Raw genomic sequence first — 18,405 nt, 5'->3', positions numbered from 1 at the left:
TTCATTTTCTCAGCTGAAATAACTCTTGGTAGTCTAGTACAGAAAGGATGCTGATATCCAAACCCATTAGGTCACTGTGAGAATAGCTGTGTGATGAAGGCATAGACTTTGTTCTCAAATTTTCTGATGGAGCTTTGTCAGAACTAAATAAAAGGACCCTAATTTGCCATTTTTGTTATGCATGAGGCTTCATCAGATTGGGATGCTGGAGAAAAGGTGGTGAAACCTGACCAGGCTTACAACAGCTTTTTCAAAGGTCAGACTATCCCCAAAGGATGGGAAAGCCTGCAGGGGGGATCTGCCTTCACATTCTGTCTGTTTAGCGGCGCAGTGACTATTCCTATTTCTAAGTGCTTACCAGGGATTCTTTATTCCTTACAAATACCTAACACAGATAAAAATTCCTCCTTGCTTATAAACATTTTGACTTATAGCTCAATTTAGCAAAGCTCCAGGCCCTAACAAATGACCCAAATAACCCTTTGTTGATCTGGGAGTCAAAATACTAACGATGAATTAAAAAAAAAAAATCAAGGCAATAAAAAAATCCAGTAGAGCAGTGTTTTCTCCCTGATAGAATGGGTCCCACTGTTGAGACATAGAAGTAAGTCTCTTTGGAGGCAGGGTTTGCCAACAAGCACAAACCCTCCATACCCAGGGCTGCTGCAGCAAAATAAATTTACTCACCTCCTCTGTTCATTCAGCTGTCCGTCTCGTTAATGAAAAGTAATGTTTCAGTTCAGGCTTTATGTTTGACTTGCAAATATACTACCACCAACAAAAATAAACCATTGCCCACTGCGATGTTACAATATTAACACACGCTTTCCAGTTTTGATAGAACAATTTTAATGTATTACCGAGTGCACTGAGTCATCTACCTACTTGGCAAGGAAATACTGAATTGCTACAATTTCTGTCTATCTGTTTATTTATTTGTTTCTGAGTAAAGCGATAGAGGTTTATCAAGTGAAGACACAGAAAAAGCTCTCAAGAGTGAGAGGGGTCCTGACAGGGTTGCCTACAATTTCTATTTAGGACACTTTTCTCATCCTGATCTGCCCAATCTCAGTATAATTATCACTGAGTTATTAATTCTCCAACTACTACTCTTTCTTGTGTTGATCATCTCAGGTAACAAGGTTAGAGCCAGGTTAGTAAAAAGGGAAAATGAGAACTCAGACTCCTCACAGATCACCTGATTGACTTCTAACCCCTAAGAGTGGAAGGTCATGGCTCCCTTCTCTATCTGACACCCATAAGCACATCTACGTTGGAATCCATATGCCCATGCGATGCAAAAACCAGACCCTGGGTCTTCTTCACCATGACTTCCTCATGACCGTAACATATCTGTCAGTGCAATGAAGATATGTAACTTTTTATTTTAGACTTCTTTATACCTGATAAAAAAAGATAAACACTCAGGTCAAACCTAATGCTCGTATGGCATCCCAACGGCCACAGATGATTTGCTAGAGACCTGGTACATTTCCTTAAATGCCCCCATCCCTCCTTACTGACCTAAAAAAAAAAACAAAACAAAAAAACAAGAAGCCATTATGCCTCAAAGGTAAGCAGGTAAGAGATGGATAAGAACGATCAAAATAACCCAAACTGATGTATTTTATTTACTTCCGAGGGAAGATGGTGTTTGTGGATTTCTGAACTACTGTGCACGCATGTGTTTAACAGATGCATACACGGAGCTAAGTGGACGTGACAGAGCACAGGATGGGACCCACAGGGAAAGTTTTGTTTCGCTTAGAAAGAAAATCTCACCTGAGAGATTTTCTGAGTTTTTCATATTAAATGTTACCAAATGTAGTTGCATATTCATTCAATTATGGGAAATACCATTTAGGCACCTATTTAATTTTTCTCACTCATTTTAGACATATAAAATATTATAGTCACAGTTCCACATTAAAGACTCAATTCCATAGAGAAAGGGGGATCGTGTGGGGAGGGGAAAAATCCACTTACTCTCTTCCCTTACTCTTCCACATACATGAGGCTGGCTCACTAAAGCACAATGTAACAGAGTGAAGCCCATGTCCTTCCTCAGTAGTCCTTTAAAGGAGCGATCTGGAAAACAATCTGAATGCATTTCTGTAGATGACAAGGTTATCTTCAGGCCGTATGGAGAAGACAAGCAGTGCCAACTGAACTGAATTTAACTGCATTTCCCTCGGAATTCGGAGCCTCTCTGCCACTTAACAAATAACCTGCCACACGTTCTAGTATAAATGTTATTTCCCAATGCACAACACTTGATCATAAATACAAGTGCTTCTTTTTCTCTTCCAAGGACATTACCCCTCACCCTCACTCTAATTCCACCTTTGGGATGGACAACAGCTAAGATTCAAAGAAAGGTTCTAGGTAGTTTGGCTGTAAGCATCTTTGATGCAAGCCTTTTTGCCGCATAACCAATTAATTGGCCATAAGGCAATTCTGCATAAAAGATAAAAAAAAAAAAAAAACTGGTTGAAAGTGTGGCTTGACAGTCTGTTGGTTTCATCAACTGGCTGACAGTTTAGTTTCATTTCTCCATTTATGCAATACTCCCATTTTATATTATATAAAATTTAACCCTCACAATTGTCTAGACAGCAGCACAGAGTTTTTAACATACATTTCCCATGGAACCTTGGAACCTCGATCAACAGACAGGTGACAAGATGCCAAGAACAGTGTAGGTTTTCACCACACAATACAACAAGAGCTCATTTACAAATACATTCTAGTACTTGGAAACAGCTATGCCTTAGAGTAAAGAAAGAAATATTAGCGAAAAAAGAAAAAGTGTGATGCTGAATGAGGAGATAAACCAACAAGCAAAAAAAAAAAAAAAAAAAAAGTATAATGCTATGAACAAAAGACTCCGAAGACAGGGCTTAAGTACAAGCCACCAAAACAAAAAATCAGTTATTTGCACAGTAGTGCCATGAATCCATACTACACACCTTGAATGTATACAAACATACTGTATTTCGCAATTAAGTCTTTTTATTTTTGTCGCTTATTTTTCATATTTCTTTATGTCCTTTTTAATGAATGTCCCTCTTTTGTGTGTGTGTGATTTTTATCTTTTACAGCAAAATCGCCTTATGGCCAATTAATTATTTGGTGAAAATGTTTGCAGTGAAAATGCCTACAGCAAGGATGCTTATGGCAAAAACACCGGACATGCCAAAGAAGAACCCCCAAAAATCATTATTATAAGATCTAAACAAGTAACAGAAAACAAGTATGAATCTCACAGGCATTTCATTTCTGGATATACTCACGTTACTTCCTTGCTAATCACGGGAGTTTATTTAATTCTATCTGGTTCCTTTGAAACGTGGGTTAGTCTTAACTGTTATAATAAAAAGTGAAAAACCAAAACACTCGCAAGGGATTTTATCTTCACACAGAGCATCCTAAAACTCTCATTTGAGATTATATGAAGGGGAAGTATTTTCTTGACATTAGAACCTAAAGCAAACTTGGTAGAGACTCAAATATAATGAAAATAGAAGGGAGATATAAAGATAGCTTTGGTGTTATAAAAAGTATCCTCCTAGGGCTTGAAAGGCACACACACATCCACAGATCACAAGACGAGCTGGGCATTTGCCATCTTCACTTTGCACTGACCTTCTGATTTTGATTAGAAGACAGTTTTTCGCCACATTCATGCCCTTGAGACAAGTCTACCAGCCCCCACAGAAAGGAGCCCAGCAGCCTTAGGAGCTTCGGTCGGCTCCCAAGCTGAAGGCACACGAACCTAAAGAGGAAAATGCTACTGGACAGAGATCCCAAGGAGCCCTGCCATAATGTCTGCATCACTTTGGGGAAGTCACAATTCCCGAGTAAACCAGGATCCCTGGCAACCAAATGCTTACCTGAATGCTCCTTCCCACCCTATCCCCTTCATCTGCTGTGTCATGTCATGAAAATACCAGTGGAAAGAAGAGGATGTAGCAATGGGAGGATTTTGAAAGCAAACTTCAAAGCATAATGATAATTATTAGTGCTGGGTCTGATCAGATCACGTCAAATAATGACTCAGATAAAAGACGGGGGGTGGGCAGCGCTGGGTGGCACAGTCCGTTGAACGCCTGACTCTCAGTTTCAGCTCAGGTCGTGACGGTGGGGTCGTGGGATCAAGTCACGCATGGGGCTTCCCACTCAGCTCGGACTCCTGCTTAGGATTCTCTCTCCCTCTCCCTCTGCCCCCCCCCCACCCCGTGCTCGCTCTCTCTCTAAAATAAATAAATCTTTAAAAAAAAAAAAAAGAGGTCAGGGAATGCGTTTCATTTGCTGACATCACAATTTGGGATACATAAGGTAATCTTCGAAGAACAAGGGGGAAAAAACGGTTTTAAAATTTTGACAAGTTGCAGAAATAGATACATATAATCTCAACACCAGAAGGGAAGATGGGCTACAAAAGTTCTGCACAGGCATAGTCAGGACAGGTTTGGGGGGTTCAGGCTAATCTTAAGAATCGGAAACTAGGAGAGCCTTCAAATCAGAAAACAAACAGAAACCAGCCCCATCAGGTGTCCCATTGCCCAGCCGAATCCTTTAAGGCCACCAAGTCTCTGAAAGCACACATCACAGAGCAAACTTGAACTGATGTTAAAAATTCCTGTTGACATAGTGAAGAACCGCCACAAGAGATTCAAGGATCTCCTCTCTGAAATTTTAAGGGTAAAAATACCAACTTTCTAGGATGGACCGCCATCGAGCAAAAGGGTAGATTATCACCCGAAGTTCTTAAAAAGATACTCTGGAATAGAAGTTGGGAACATGGGATTTGGGGCCAAACCTTCATGAAAACCCCATCATGTATTTCCCGCTGACTTTCTGACATCATGTAATTTCCTGTGTGGCTTAACCTCTCTGAGCATCAGTTTATTCATCAGTAACACAAAGCCCATATGTAATTCTCACAGGACCACTACGTAGGTTAAATGAGTTCATGTACATGCTGCATCTGGCATATAGCACATGTGTAACAAATGTTTCCTATTTATGATGTCCCTTCAAAAGTCATCTCTCTCTGAATAAAGTTTAGAATTGACCATGATGATATTTTGCATAAATGGTTAAAAAAAAATCACTTAAGTGTCAAAGAACCCATGACTCTGTGTTGTTGCACCTGGTGATGTAAGTCACTCGTGTGTGTACATCACACAAGAACATATTTCTTGCTGCCTGACCCAGACACTAAAAAAAAAGTGTCTTAAAAAAAAAAAAAAAGTAATTGTCCCTAAATAAGAAATGAAAAAAGCCAAGTGTTTCATATCTAACAGAAGTCTTTCTCAAGCATAAATTTAATTACTTGAGTTCTGAGTAATCTAGCCTATTCCTGGGTCTGGACTTTTGTTGTTGTTCTCCTTCTCTTTTGTTATGAAATAATCACATAACATATGTACAATTCAATGGACAAAAGCAAAATGAACGTCTCTATGTGCCTACCTGTAGAACACTGCAAGCACCTTTGAAGTCCCAGGTGTAGCTATTCCTAATCAGACCCTATCCTTCACCCCCAGAAGTAATCACTGTTCTCCTGCATTTTATGTTACTAGTTCCCTTACTTTTCTTTATAATCTTCCCATATATGAGTCAATCCTTAAAGAATGTGTTGCTTTAGTTCAGCATTTTTTAGAATTTTACATAAATGGAATCACACTGTATCATTCTTCTATCTTGCTTTTCCACTCAACATTATGCTTATGAGATTCATCCCTGTTGATATGCACCATTGTACGTTATTCTCACTGCTGTTTATTATAAATGTAGCACAATTTCTTTTCTCAATATACTGGTTAGTAGGCCTATAGACCTATTTCAGTATTTCGCTGTAAGCATTCCTACAGATGTGTAAGAGTTTCTAAGGCTGTGTTTCCCAATCTTCTTCATAACCCCCCTTATATAAAAAAAAAAAAAATAGTATCAGAATGACAAGCTATAAAGTTATGAGACAAAACCGCTCCCACTCCAGGCTTGCAATTTGCTCTGCTACCCCGAAGACTAAGAGGATCAGGGGACCATTTTCCAAAGAATTCCAAACTTCTTTCCAAAACCATTATACCAGTTTCCACTATCACCAGAACCATACGCATATTCCCTCTGCTCTATATCCTCACCCAGTGCTTGATGGTGACAGACATTTACCAGCGTGGTAGGTATGAAACGGGAGCTCATCGTGGTTTTAATGTTAAAACATATTATACCACCTCTATAATTGAAACAGTAGAGAACAGAATAGAAAATGCAGAAAGACAGCCAATTAAATACTTATGGAAATTAAATATACAATAGGGGCACATCTCAAATCAGTGGGGAAGAGATGAGACTTTTTTTTTTAATCTTTTTTTTTTAAGATTTTATTTATTTATTTGACAGAGAGAGAGACAGCGAGAGAGGGAATACAAGCAGGGGGAGTGGGAGAGGGAGAAGCAGGCTTCCCACTGAGCAGGGAGCCCCATGCGGGGCTCGATCCCAGGACCCTGGGATCAGGGCCCAAGCCTAAGGCAGACACTTAACAACTGATCCACCCAGGTGCCCCGAGATGAGACTTTTAATAAGTGGTTTGTGACATCTAGATAGCTGTGTGGAAAAAGAGAAAATTGGATCCATTTTCCCACACAACAAAATAAATTCCAAAGGGGTCACATACTTAAATGTTAGTGATAAAACCACACAAGCACTAAAAGAAAATATGGGTGACTCTCCGTAACTGTCCAGAATGGTAGTCATTATCCACATGTGGCTACTAAGCACTTGAAATGTAGTTAAGTGTGCCTGAGGAGCTAAATTGGCAGTTTTAATTTATTTTAATTAACTTATATTGAAATTTTAGAATACTTAACTCAGTTATTGGAAAGCTTTCATGTACACTTGGGACAACCTGGTTATGTGAATTTATTTTTTCAACAGCAAATTTTATGAAGTCTAAACACAGATCAAGTATTTATTATGAAAATTTAGTGACCAAACTGAAATGTGCTAGAGTATAAAACACACATCAGTTCTTGAAAGTTCAGCATGGAAAAAGAATGTAAAATATCTCATTAATTTAAAAATACTGATTAGTTATTGAAACGATAATATTTTGATAGATTCAATAAAATTATTATTAAATTCTTTTCACCTGTTTCTTTTCACGCTTTTTAATGTGGCTACTAAAAATTTACATATATGGTTTCTACTGGATGGTGCTGCTGTACGGTCTAGAAGGAATTTTTTTTTCTGCATCATGATTCAAAACCAAGAGGCAATAAAAGACTGATAAAACTGACTACAACAAAGAAAAAAGTTTGCATTAAAAAAAACAAAATCTGGGTCGCCTGGCTGGCTCAGTCAGAAGAGCACGTGATTCTTAATCTCAGGGTCATGAGTTCCAGCCCCACCTTGGGTATAGATTACTTAAATAAAAACTTTAAAAAACAATAAAAAATCAAAATTAAAAAAAAAAAAAAAAAAAAACAGAATCAGAGAGAAAAGACAAGTGATAAACTGGGGGGAAAAAACTGCCGGCACCGCCCATGCACCTGTCCATTCAGTTAAGGAAAAATGTTTCAGTCCCAGCTTTATGTTTGATTTGCAAATAAACCTCCACCACCAAAAACAATCATTCCCACTACAGTGTAAGAGCAAGACTAGGAACAACCATCTATCCAAATGAATAAAGTGTGGTGTATTTATACACTGGAGTCTCTGCATTTGTAAAATACAATGAAAAACTTTATATATGGCTCCAGGGTGATCTCTGAAATACAGTGTTAAATGCAAAAAAACAAGGTGCAGAACTATAATATGCTACTCTTTTTCCTAAGAAGAAGAAAATGAAGATGTTTGCATACATAAAATAGAATAGGGCATACGTCGCATAGGTCACACATACACACATATACACAAACACATACCTATACACATACATATGTATATTTTCCTAACTCTGTCCATTGAACAATGACCAGCCCAGGGACAACGAGAACTCCTAACACCTAGACTATGGTCTCTAAATACCATTTACCACTAAACTGATCTGCAGTAGAAAAAGTACTCGGTAAGTCTGAAATATCTTGTTATCCCAGAAAGTAAAAATATCATCAAAGACCACTATAGTCATGTCAAAAGGATTCAGAAGCCAATTTAAAGAGTCTTCCACATGCCAAAGATAATTAGAGCTTTGAAAGAAGTAACTGCAAGGGATTGAAACACATATAACCTGTGTTAAAATCCCTGAGTTCAGAATACTAAAAAAAAAAACCAAAAAACAGAAAGGAAAAAAAAACCAACCTCTTTAGTCTTCTTTGGAAAATGCTAGAAAATCAACACATTTTTCTGAATATTATTTAAGATGAGGGAATAAAACCAAGCATTAATTTTCCTATATAAGCTATACTCTGAGGTAACCAAATAATTGATGCGGTTCATTTCTTGACAGAAAAACTCCAGCTAACAAATGCAGAAATGGATGGCAGGATATCATCATTTTACAACCCTTATTGAAACACTGTATCTAAGCAATGACCATCAATGGTTTTTGAAGGGCCTGGGGAAACTTTATAATGGAGAGATCATGCTGACAACACCTAAATCCACTGATCAGTCTTAACCTCACAAAAGAAGAAACAAGAAGGCACGTGTGCCTCCTAAAGTGTTGTCATAGAAGTACATAACACTATGTATGATGTACTCTCGCCAAACTATCTGATCAAGCTTCCAGTCTAGATCAAACTACCAGCTTACAGGAAATATGAGAAACAGAAATAGTGAAGAACACCAAGAAAGAAGATGCAATCAGCAAACTACAGAATGAAGGAAATCCTACAGAAAAATCCCTGTTTCTTCAACAAACAAACTCCCAGGAAAGAAGCAAAAGAGGGAAAAATAGAAAAAGGAAGTCTATAAATAAGGACAGATGCATCTTTCAGGTGTGAAAACTGTCTGAATCCAGAATGTAACAAATTAATCATTAAAAATAATTATGGACCAATCAGGAAAATTTGCTTTCTGATTGGGTATTTGATATTAAAGAATTACTGTTGAAATTTTTTAGGCATGATAATGATATTGTGGTTATACTAAAAGAAAAAAAGTCCTATCATTTAGAAATATAATCTAGTATGCACGGACAAGATGGCATAATGTCTGTGATTTGCTTCAGGAAGAACAAGTAGGTGAGGGGAAGGGAATAGGTGTGTGTGGCAGGAAGAGGAGATGAGTATGGAAAAAACAGAATTGGCCAGGAGTTGGTAATTAAAGGCCTGACTTTATCATCAGAGAGCTTGGGTTCCAGTCTTGGCACCACCATTTGACAGCTACAAAACCTTGGTCAAGGTCCTAAAGATCCCGAGCCTCAGTTCTTCCTTATCCCTAAAGTAGAGGTAATGGTAGGAGGTTCCTCATAAGGCTGTTGCAAGCATTAAAGAAGATAATTCATGTAATGTACTTAGCACAGTACCCAGGCACCGAGTAAGCTACTCAATACATGTTAGCTTTCATTATTATTACTGTTAATTATTACCATTGTTATTCAAGTTCATGAAGCTAGAGTCAAAAGATGGTAGAATTGGGATAGAAATGCCGAATTCAAAGCCCTCCTTCGTTCCAATACATAATGATGCCTCCCCTACCTCTACCCTGAGTGTCTCAGTGGAGACCGAAAACACGTAAAAATACTCTGCAATAAGAGTCTCTTTTTCACAAGACAAGGCTTTGATGACATCGCTTCTAGAATCAGACAACGAGCCATCCTTTGTCACAGTGTCATAACTTCACGTGTCTTTACTGTTAATGGTTTCTCATCTGGTGGCATGTATGCACTCAAGTATTTTAACCCCCTTAAATCAATATGCACACTCATAAATTCACAAGAATTAAACACTGCGCTATTTCACCATCCTCCCAAAATATGGCCTCAAATTTTTACTACATTAGATGCTGGTGTAAATTATATAAAGCAAACCTCAAAATCCCAACATATCAAACTAACAGTGATAGAACATCAAACTTTGCATGTAGCACAAGCTAACATAATATTACGGCGCTAAATACCTGTATCTGGCAATCTCCCGCAAGGTAAATATTTCCACTTCTATTAAATAACAGAATTACAAATTTTGAGAAACCTCTTCAATATTATTTTACTTCTTTGTTGGACCATGCTGACCATATGCTGATTTGTGACCCACCCTGCTTACTCCCTGACACCAGGCCTGCCTGTCTCTCCTGCCTCTCTGAGGGCCTGTACTGTTTATTCTTTTTCCCTGTCCTTTTCCATCCACAGCCCTAAATGTCTGTATTGCCTGGAACTCACTGTGCAGTTTTCTTGTACTTACTCTCCCTGGGCAATCTCACACCAAACCACATAGCTTCAACCACCAAATTTACAAAAATTCTTTTCCTTTCTTTCCTTTCTTTCCTTTCCTTCCTTTCCTTCCTTCTTTCTTTCCTTCTTTCTTTCTTCTTTCTTTCTTTCTTTCTTTCATCCATCTACTCACTCACTCACCAAACATGTACTAGGCCCCAATTGTGTGGTAAGCTGTCATGAGGATACAAGAGAATTAAAAACAGATATGGTCTTACTCTCATGGACTTTACAGTTGGGGGGGTGGAGGTGGGCAATCGGTATTTGAAGAACCAAAAAATAAATCTGCAACTATAATTGTAGTAAGTACATGCACACAAGGGGTATGGTGAAGCTGGAAGACAGAAAAGAGGGATCTAACCTCATCATGGAGGTTAGGGAATAATTCCCTAAGAAATGCTCACTGAGATCAAAGCAGTAAGTCTGTCCCAAATCTCTCTTCTGAAATCTAGACCAGAATTTCAGTATATCTCCATCTAAAAGAATATAAGCACCTAAAACTCAACATACTCCAAACTGAGTTAATGATCTTTCCTCCCGCTGCATGAATTCTTCATCTCAGCGAAAGACAGAATAATCCATCCCCAAATTTTGCAATTATCCTTTACCCTTTTCTTCGCTCTCCAGTGTCAATCTGTCACCAAGTCCCACCAATCTTGCTTCCTAATACCTTTCCTGTCTATCTTCTCAATGTTCAGGCATTAATTCAGTTCCCATCAGCTCTCACCCAGTTGGGACCAGAGTTCCCTTGCTCTGACTCCAGTCTCCTACCCACACTTGGAAGGAACTATCTATCATGCAAATGACGTCTCTCCCCTGTTTACAATCTTTGAGTGCCTCTCACTGGTTATATTTTGCAGTAAGTCCGAACTGTTTACCATGAAGCCTTGTGTGGTTCCTCAGCCTCATCTCCCACTGTGTTCCGTCACACGTGTAAACTCCAGCCATCAGGAGCCACATCCACATGTCTCCACACCATGTGTATCTTCTGCCTGAAATGCTCTACTTCATCTTCCCTTTGTCCATAAACTCTTTTATCCCCAAATGCCAGTCTGTGAACTAGTCTATGAATCCATAGTAACGTGAGAAAAATAAAGTTAGAAAGCCAATGTTAGCCGCCCTCCAATATTTTTAGAAATGTAAACAATACCGTAGAGGACTCTTGTGTAGCTTTTGAGTGTCATCCCAAACACCTCCTCCTCTGTGAAGCCTTCTAGGACTTCTTTATTTTGGGGAATCACATAATTTATTGCCCAAACTGGGAGACTTTTGAGGGCCAAGGGGGTATATTAAGACCTATGTGGAACACTAGGCATAGACCAGGGCTGTCCCAGGGAAACCAGGCTGCAAGGTCAGCCTACCTGTAGAGAGAATTGGCTTTCTTCCCTCAACTCCCAAAGCAGCGTCTATTCACCACCTATCATGTGTTTGCATGTCAATTTACTCACTTGTCTGAGAAGCCCACAAAGGCAGGGCCAGGCCTTTTTATCCATATCTCCAGCATCTCTCCAGTGCCAGGCACGGAGATGACACAAAGTGTCATCAACAAAAGTAAATGTTTGTTTAACAAATTATCTGAGTGAGTAAGAAAGATTAGATGCCTTAATCTCGGCCAACAAAGGAATTTTAAAATTCCCATTATCTTTTCTCATCCCACACTATGCTTCCTCATTTGGTCAAAGAGAGTTTCGAATGGGAGCAAGGTCTTCACAGAGAAAAATTCTAAGCCTCAGACCACTGACCAGCTGTCAACCAACCAACAGAGCCACTTACTCAGCATAATACACCCCCAGGGGGCAAGACAAAAGATCTCATCATTTGGTGGGGCGGTGAAAAGTACATAACTGAAAACCAAAACTAATACTGAAAGAAACAGACATCAAGTAAGGGTTACAGGCATTCACAGATGGTAAGGGAGGAGCCATTCTTATGGTCAGAAAAGGGTCAGAGACAGGATCTGAACTGAGAACTGAGATCCCCAGGCGGGGTTGGGGTGGGTGCTAGGGAGGCCACCAAGGATAAGCACAAGGTTTGTTTTGGTTGCTGTGTCTAGACTGCCATGGATTCCTGGCACAGAAACCAGAACATCTGAATTCTCAGCGAATATTAAGGGACTCAAAGAGGCTCCTGGATTCTCATCTCCTTCATCAAAATAGTAATCGTATCTTTCTGAGACATACAATGAGATATATGTTGCTTCTTCATTTATAACCTTTTAACTGCAAGAACTGTCACAAAATTATTTTAGGGAAATTGCTTCTGGCAGAACTTTCCGAAGGAACTGCTGAAGTCACCCCTTGGCATGTATTAACTACCTGTGTCTTTAAAAAGCTCCCTGCAAACCACAGTCTGGCAGCCTGCAGCATCTCCTTACTCTACACCTGGCCTTTCAATCTCCTTGTGATAGAAACAGTAGTGGCAATAGAGGGGTTCCACTGCAAACAACCATATGCAGACCTCTTTGTCAACCTGGGGCTCAGGGGGAGGCTTTCAGGAGTGGCTATTATACACACTAGCATCTGTGATGATTGGTATAAAAAAGATCCCCACACTCCAGCAAAGACTAAACTTCGCATGACCTTTTCCCTACCCGGCTCAGTGGGGAAAATCCTAAGTCACCAAGTGAGGTGGGGTATGTCCTAACACAGGGTTTATCAATGAACTAGAACTACTGTGGTATCCATCGCACTCAAATAAAACACAGACTCATCAAAGAAAGGGAATCCTTACCTAAAAACTGTTTGCTCTGCTCTGCTTTAAAGCACCGGCTTCCAAAAGCCGAGGAGCACTCAGGATATTGCATAACTAGTGTTGGATCTACTTGTGAAGTACAATTTTATAAAAAGATCAACCCAAGGATGTATGTAATGAGTCAATAGGATATGTTTTTCTAGGAGTTGTCCCCATTAATACTTTTTCTCCCACTGACTCCCTACTGATGGGGCCGACCTAGGTTACAAATTTACAGGGAAAACCAGTAATATTAGGTCTTATTAGCTAACAAGCTAATAATATTAGCTAAAGAATCCTTACTTGGCAGAAATGTGTCCTGCAGGCTTATAAAATTTTCATGGAGAGCAGTAAAACCATAACAAATGAGAAAAAAAATCTGGTTCAACTTACAGTAATATTTATTTAACCAAAGGAGAAAAAAATAAGGTAATGAAGATGACATTAAATAAGCCATTCTATTTCTGTCATTAGTCAGTAGATTTTGGTGTACAGCAAAGCCTTTCAATGGTGCCATTACGAAAATCTCTGAAATGCTTTTCAAGATTATTGTCCAAATCTTTAAAAGTAACAATATCATTGAGATGTTCCTTTATTGTCCAACACAGGATATAACAGCTAAGCGAAGAAGCGAAATACTTCAGCTATTACTACATGGCTTAAGAACCTTGAAAAATCCAAAATATAGTAAGGTCAAAATGAAAACAAAGGCAAAAAGATCCCTAAACTCAGGGGTGCTCTAATCCCATTTTTCTACAAGGCACAAAACATGTGGACTTGAACTCATGAATGCTATAAATGCATCTGTTAACTGGCATGAGCCTGTGAAACAGGCACAGGCAGGTATGTGCTAGAAGATCTAAAGGCTTGATGGAGAGAAGTGGGTGGGAGTAATAAGGGAGGTGTGGGGCAAAGTAGGACAAGGTAGGGGGGCCCTGAGGGCAGAAGGAAGAAGCTCCCCAGAAGCCAGAAGGCTATACTTGAACAGGGAGGTGGGTGGAGTCAAGGAGAAAGTGGACCTGGAGATGAGGTTAAAATACTGGACAAGATTATTCAAACATAAAATACCCAAGTGCTGCAGGCAAAAGTAAGGTGGGAGGATAAGAAGCAGGAGGCTCTATGAATGAAAATCTGTGGGACAGAAAGCCATGTAAAAGCTCCAGAAAGGACTATAAGGTGAAAGGGACATTTGGCAAAGGAGTAAGGTAAAAGGCAGCCCAAAGAGTGAGAACAGATGTAGGGGCAGAGCCACGGGATGCCAGGAGCCTAGTGAGCTCCCTGCAGGAGACAGGTCTCCACTTTCCTCATGTTAAGTGATTTTAGAAGGAGCAGCAGTGACTATTGATTACTGACTCTCTTGGGAAAACCTGGTAAATCAAGAGCTGGGGCTACCTGAGCCTTCCCAGACCGTCTCCCCCACTCCTAGATCCAGGCACATTCTGGGATTCCAGCATAGGACACCTGGAGCACAAGTTCAGTAAGACAAGGTACATGAGAGTTCTCCGGAAACCATAAAGCGTCCTATCTATATGAGGCATTGTTATTCACCGAACCGCTTAAGACTAAAAAGATAAAGACCATAGTCACAAGTCAACACTCATGAGTGAAGAAATATTTGTTAAAGATGGATACTACATATAATCCCAATCAAGATACCCCCAAGTAGAAATTCCAGTAATGTGAGGGGACATTACACTTGGTATGTTTACTTGCCTGTTAAATATTCTTCAACAATTAAAAATCCCAACCGAGGCAGAATACGGAGCTCTTAATAAGCTATCATACTGATTTACTGAAATGGAAGTCCGTAGCTAATGTATTTCCAAGGAGTTTTTTGACACATTACAGACCTTAACTAATTAGGTTAATTCAATTCAATTCAATCACTCACTGAGTAACTTCCAAGTACAAGGTATTGTGCTGGCCACTGTGGGGTTTGCAAAGATGACCCAAACCGCCTGCCTTCTAGTCGTCTTCTAGTTTCCTGGCCAACTCATCTTCTCAGTTTCCATTGCAGATCGGGAAGGAGCTATCTCTCCTTTCACAAGTGGAGACGGAAGGCAGTCTTTACATTCTGTGCCTGGCCTACAACCCAGGAAATACATTTTCCAGGAACAGATTTCATTAAAAAAAAAAAAAAAGTCAAGGAACTTCTTGATACTTGCTGACGGAGGACGCTGTCGGGTGCTCATTTCTATGTTCATCCTAGCCCAGCTTACATCTAACCACTCTTGTCATGATTGCATAACCATACATGTCAAGTTGTTTCTTGTTGCAACTGTAACTTGTAAAATTAAACTTCAGAACTGAGATAGTCAAGCTAAATAATTGCCTACTTTAAGAATATGTATATGTATAATTTGTGTGCCACTTTAGATAAGCCCTTGAATTATGAGCTCTTAAAGTCACAACTGTCACCAATTTCTAAAATACAGTTTCAGTGTTGCAATTCCCCCTGCAGACAGGCCCTACCCTTGTCTTCTCAGTTGTCTAAGCAGTATGTTATACTAGCCTATTGCGATCTGCTTTTCGTGTTTTAACAAGAACTTAATACAACATTTACTTCTCCCATGCTATGGGACTTCTGAAAGTCCCAAGAAGGACCATAAAATGGCCCAAAGTGTACTTGTATGTGCCTCAGGTGGCACCAAGTTGTACTGATAAGTTCAAGTGAAGCTGGGGATATCTATCACACTTAGGATCCCCCCACCACCATGACGGGATCGAGTCCCTGCCCTCTCCTGTCTCTCCTGACCTCATGGGAGGGGCCGTGCCACCCCCTCTCTCAGCCTGGGGTGTCTCACTCTCTGAGAGAAAATATCCAGTAGAAAGGGGGCTGGTCACGAAGAACCTGGAGCAAGCCACTGGAAATGTAACAGTCAAGGCTTGCCTAGTGGACAATCCGGCACAGTGCTGAGCCACCATCTGCCTGGAAATGAGACTCATAATCGGGCAAACCACCTTCCTCCTTGGTAGGATTTTTAATCAGTCACAGCAAGTAGTACCAATTAATGAACAAGCTCTTGATTTGCACCCTGTGATTCTTCAAGAAGCTCAAACCAGGGGCGCCTGGGTGGCTCAGTTGGTTAGGCGACTGCCTTCAGCTCAGGACATGATCCTGGAGTCCTGGGATCGAGTCCCACATCAGGCTCCCTGCTCAGCAGGGAGTCTGCTTCTCCCTCTGACCCTCCTCCCTCTCATGCTGTCTGTCTCATTGTCTCTCTCGCAAATAAATAAAATCTTAAAAAAAAAAAAAAAAAGAAGCTCAAACCAGGGGCGCCTGGGTGGCTCAGTCGTTAAGCGTCTGCCTTCGGCTCAGGTCATGGTCCCGGGGTCCTGGGATCGAGCCCCACATCGGGCTCCCTGCTCCGCGGGAAGCCTGCTTCTCCCTCTCCCACTGCCCCTGCTTGTGTTCTCTCTCTCGCTGTCTCTCTGTCAAATAAATAAATAAAATCTTAAAAAAAAAAAAAAAAAAGCTCAAACCACTTCAAACAGTGGCCTATTAATTCCCAGAAATCCATGTGAGATGATAAAATAAGATAGGGAGAAAGGGGTGACGGATAAATTACTAGCCAAGAAAACAAAATGATCAGTTCTCTCAAAAGAGTGAAAATGAGTCAGTGCTGCAGAGGGAAGCTAGAACCTCAGGGTTCTTCCAGGATGAACTTTCAACGTTGGATAAAAGACCTCCACACCAACCAAGGCCATTTTTCTTGGGACCTATGCTCCAAGGGAGGTAAGCTTAACCACAGAAGCACCCACTCCTCCTCAGGCATCGGTTCATCCAAGAGCTAAGTTTGCTTGTCTTTGCTTTGCCCAGTGGCCCTCCAGAACTGTTCTCTGAACCCCGTTTGCCCAGCAGGAAACGTGAGGGGAAGTGACATTTCAGTGCTGCATTTTGTGATCAGTGAGTAAGTGCTGGTCCCAGCAATGGTTTAACGCAGATAAATACACTCACCTATCACCAACACTTCCCATTTCACAAGGGGCAAAACAAAAATAGCTGATCAAGTCTAAATTAATTTCCAGGTCTGTTCAATTGTATTTCCAGAGAGCCAACACACAACATGTTCTATTGGCCCTACAATCCAGCTCTAGAAGTATGAAAAAGGGGAGAAAACCCCCCAAATTGAGCATCTTGGAATGAAAAACGCTTCAAAAACATCACCTTCTCCCCCCGCCCTCCCAGACCTAAATAGCCCAGACCCACACTACCCATGATTTTCTTCTACCCTGGTACATTCCAACTCTACCAAACTAAAAGGTTATTATTAGGTGAAAAGTGAGTCCACCCCCTTGAGTAGGGAGGTTTTCATAACATTTCTCTGTGTAATGAACATGCCACTTCCCCAAACAGTCCATACTGTTTCCTTAAAAAAAAAAAAAAAAAAGTGTTTCATGGAATCTATGGTGTGTCAGCCCCCCTCCCAACGTCTGAGTCAGAGCAGAGCAAATGTGTATCTTCAACCAAGGTTCTGGATGATCAGGGTGTATCACTTTCAGAGTTGCTCCAATAGCTGAACTTATGGCTGTCTTCCAGCCACACACAACATAAGCACTATCTATTTTAAAACAAATTTCCTAACCCACATGCGATGGAAGATACCTCATAGGGAGGTAGGTTTCCTACTGAAACAAATCGCTTCTATTCCCAACTGTGCTTGTCATCACTCAGGATTAATGCGTGTTTCTGTGTATGTATTTTTATCTTTGACCATGTAACTCCTGGAGAAAAGAAAGCCACCTCAAATTTGACCAACGTGCCTGAGCCAATTCAGAGCTTTAGAAGAGGAATGAATGGGAGATGAGAGCCCTTAAGCCCAGGGACTTCTCTCACACAAACAGTAAGTGGGGGGTGGGGGGGAATCCCTCCGTGGGGGGAGGAGGCAGGGTGGATGATCGGGGAAGGACATCAGCAGCCGTGGCGGCCGCACTTCGCGGACTGCCTGCAAAGGGGAGGGAGATCTCTTCCGTGTACAGTACCAAGCACCCTCTGCTGCTGCCTCGCATGGGCACGAATAATAAACACACCGAGGTGAGCAAACAGATGCACCAAGGCAAGCCACCCCCAAAAGGTCAAAACTTCAGAAATCCCGGGGATCCCAGCACCCACCCAAGCACATCAATCGGTCGGAGCGGGAGAAGGGACTCGAAGACTTAGCACAGGATTCTGATTTTTTTTTCTTTCCAGATCTGGCTCGCAAAGTACGGTGGCTATATGCACAGCTCCGAGAGGAGCAGGCAGGCTGAGGGCGGGGGGGGGGGGGGGGGGGGGGGGGGGGGGGGGGGGGGGGGGG

General features: G+C 40.9%; 1 protein-coding gene across 1 annotated transcript in view; it reads right to left on the bottom strand.

Moving 5' to 3' along the window:
- CUNH1orf21 (chromosome unknown C1orf21 homolog) overlaps positions 1 to 18,405 on the bottom strand; it is a 216,720-nt gene that overhangs the window by 197,876 nt on the left and 439 nt on the right. The window lies entirely within an intron of this gene.

Source organism: Phoca vitulina, unplaced genomic scaffold (assembly GCF_004348235.1).
Source record: "Phoca vitulina isolate PV1807 unplaced genomic scaffold, GSC_HSeal_1.0 scaffold71, whole genome shotgun sequence".
NCBI classification, from domain to species: Eukaryota; Metazoa; Chordata; class Mammalia; order Carnivora; family Phocidae; genus Phoca; species Phoca vitulina.
This window is presented reverse-complemented; position numbering and strand designations above follow the sequence as displayed.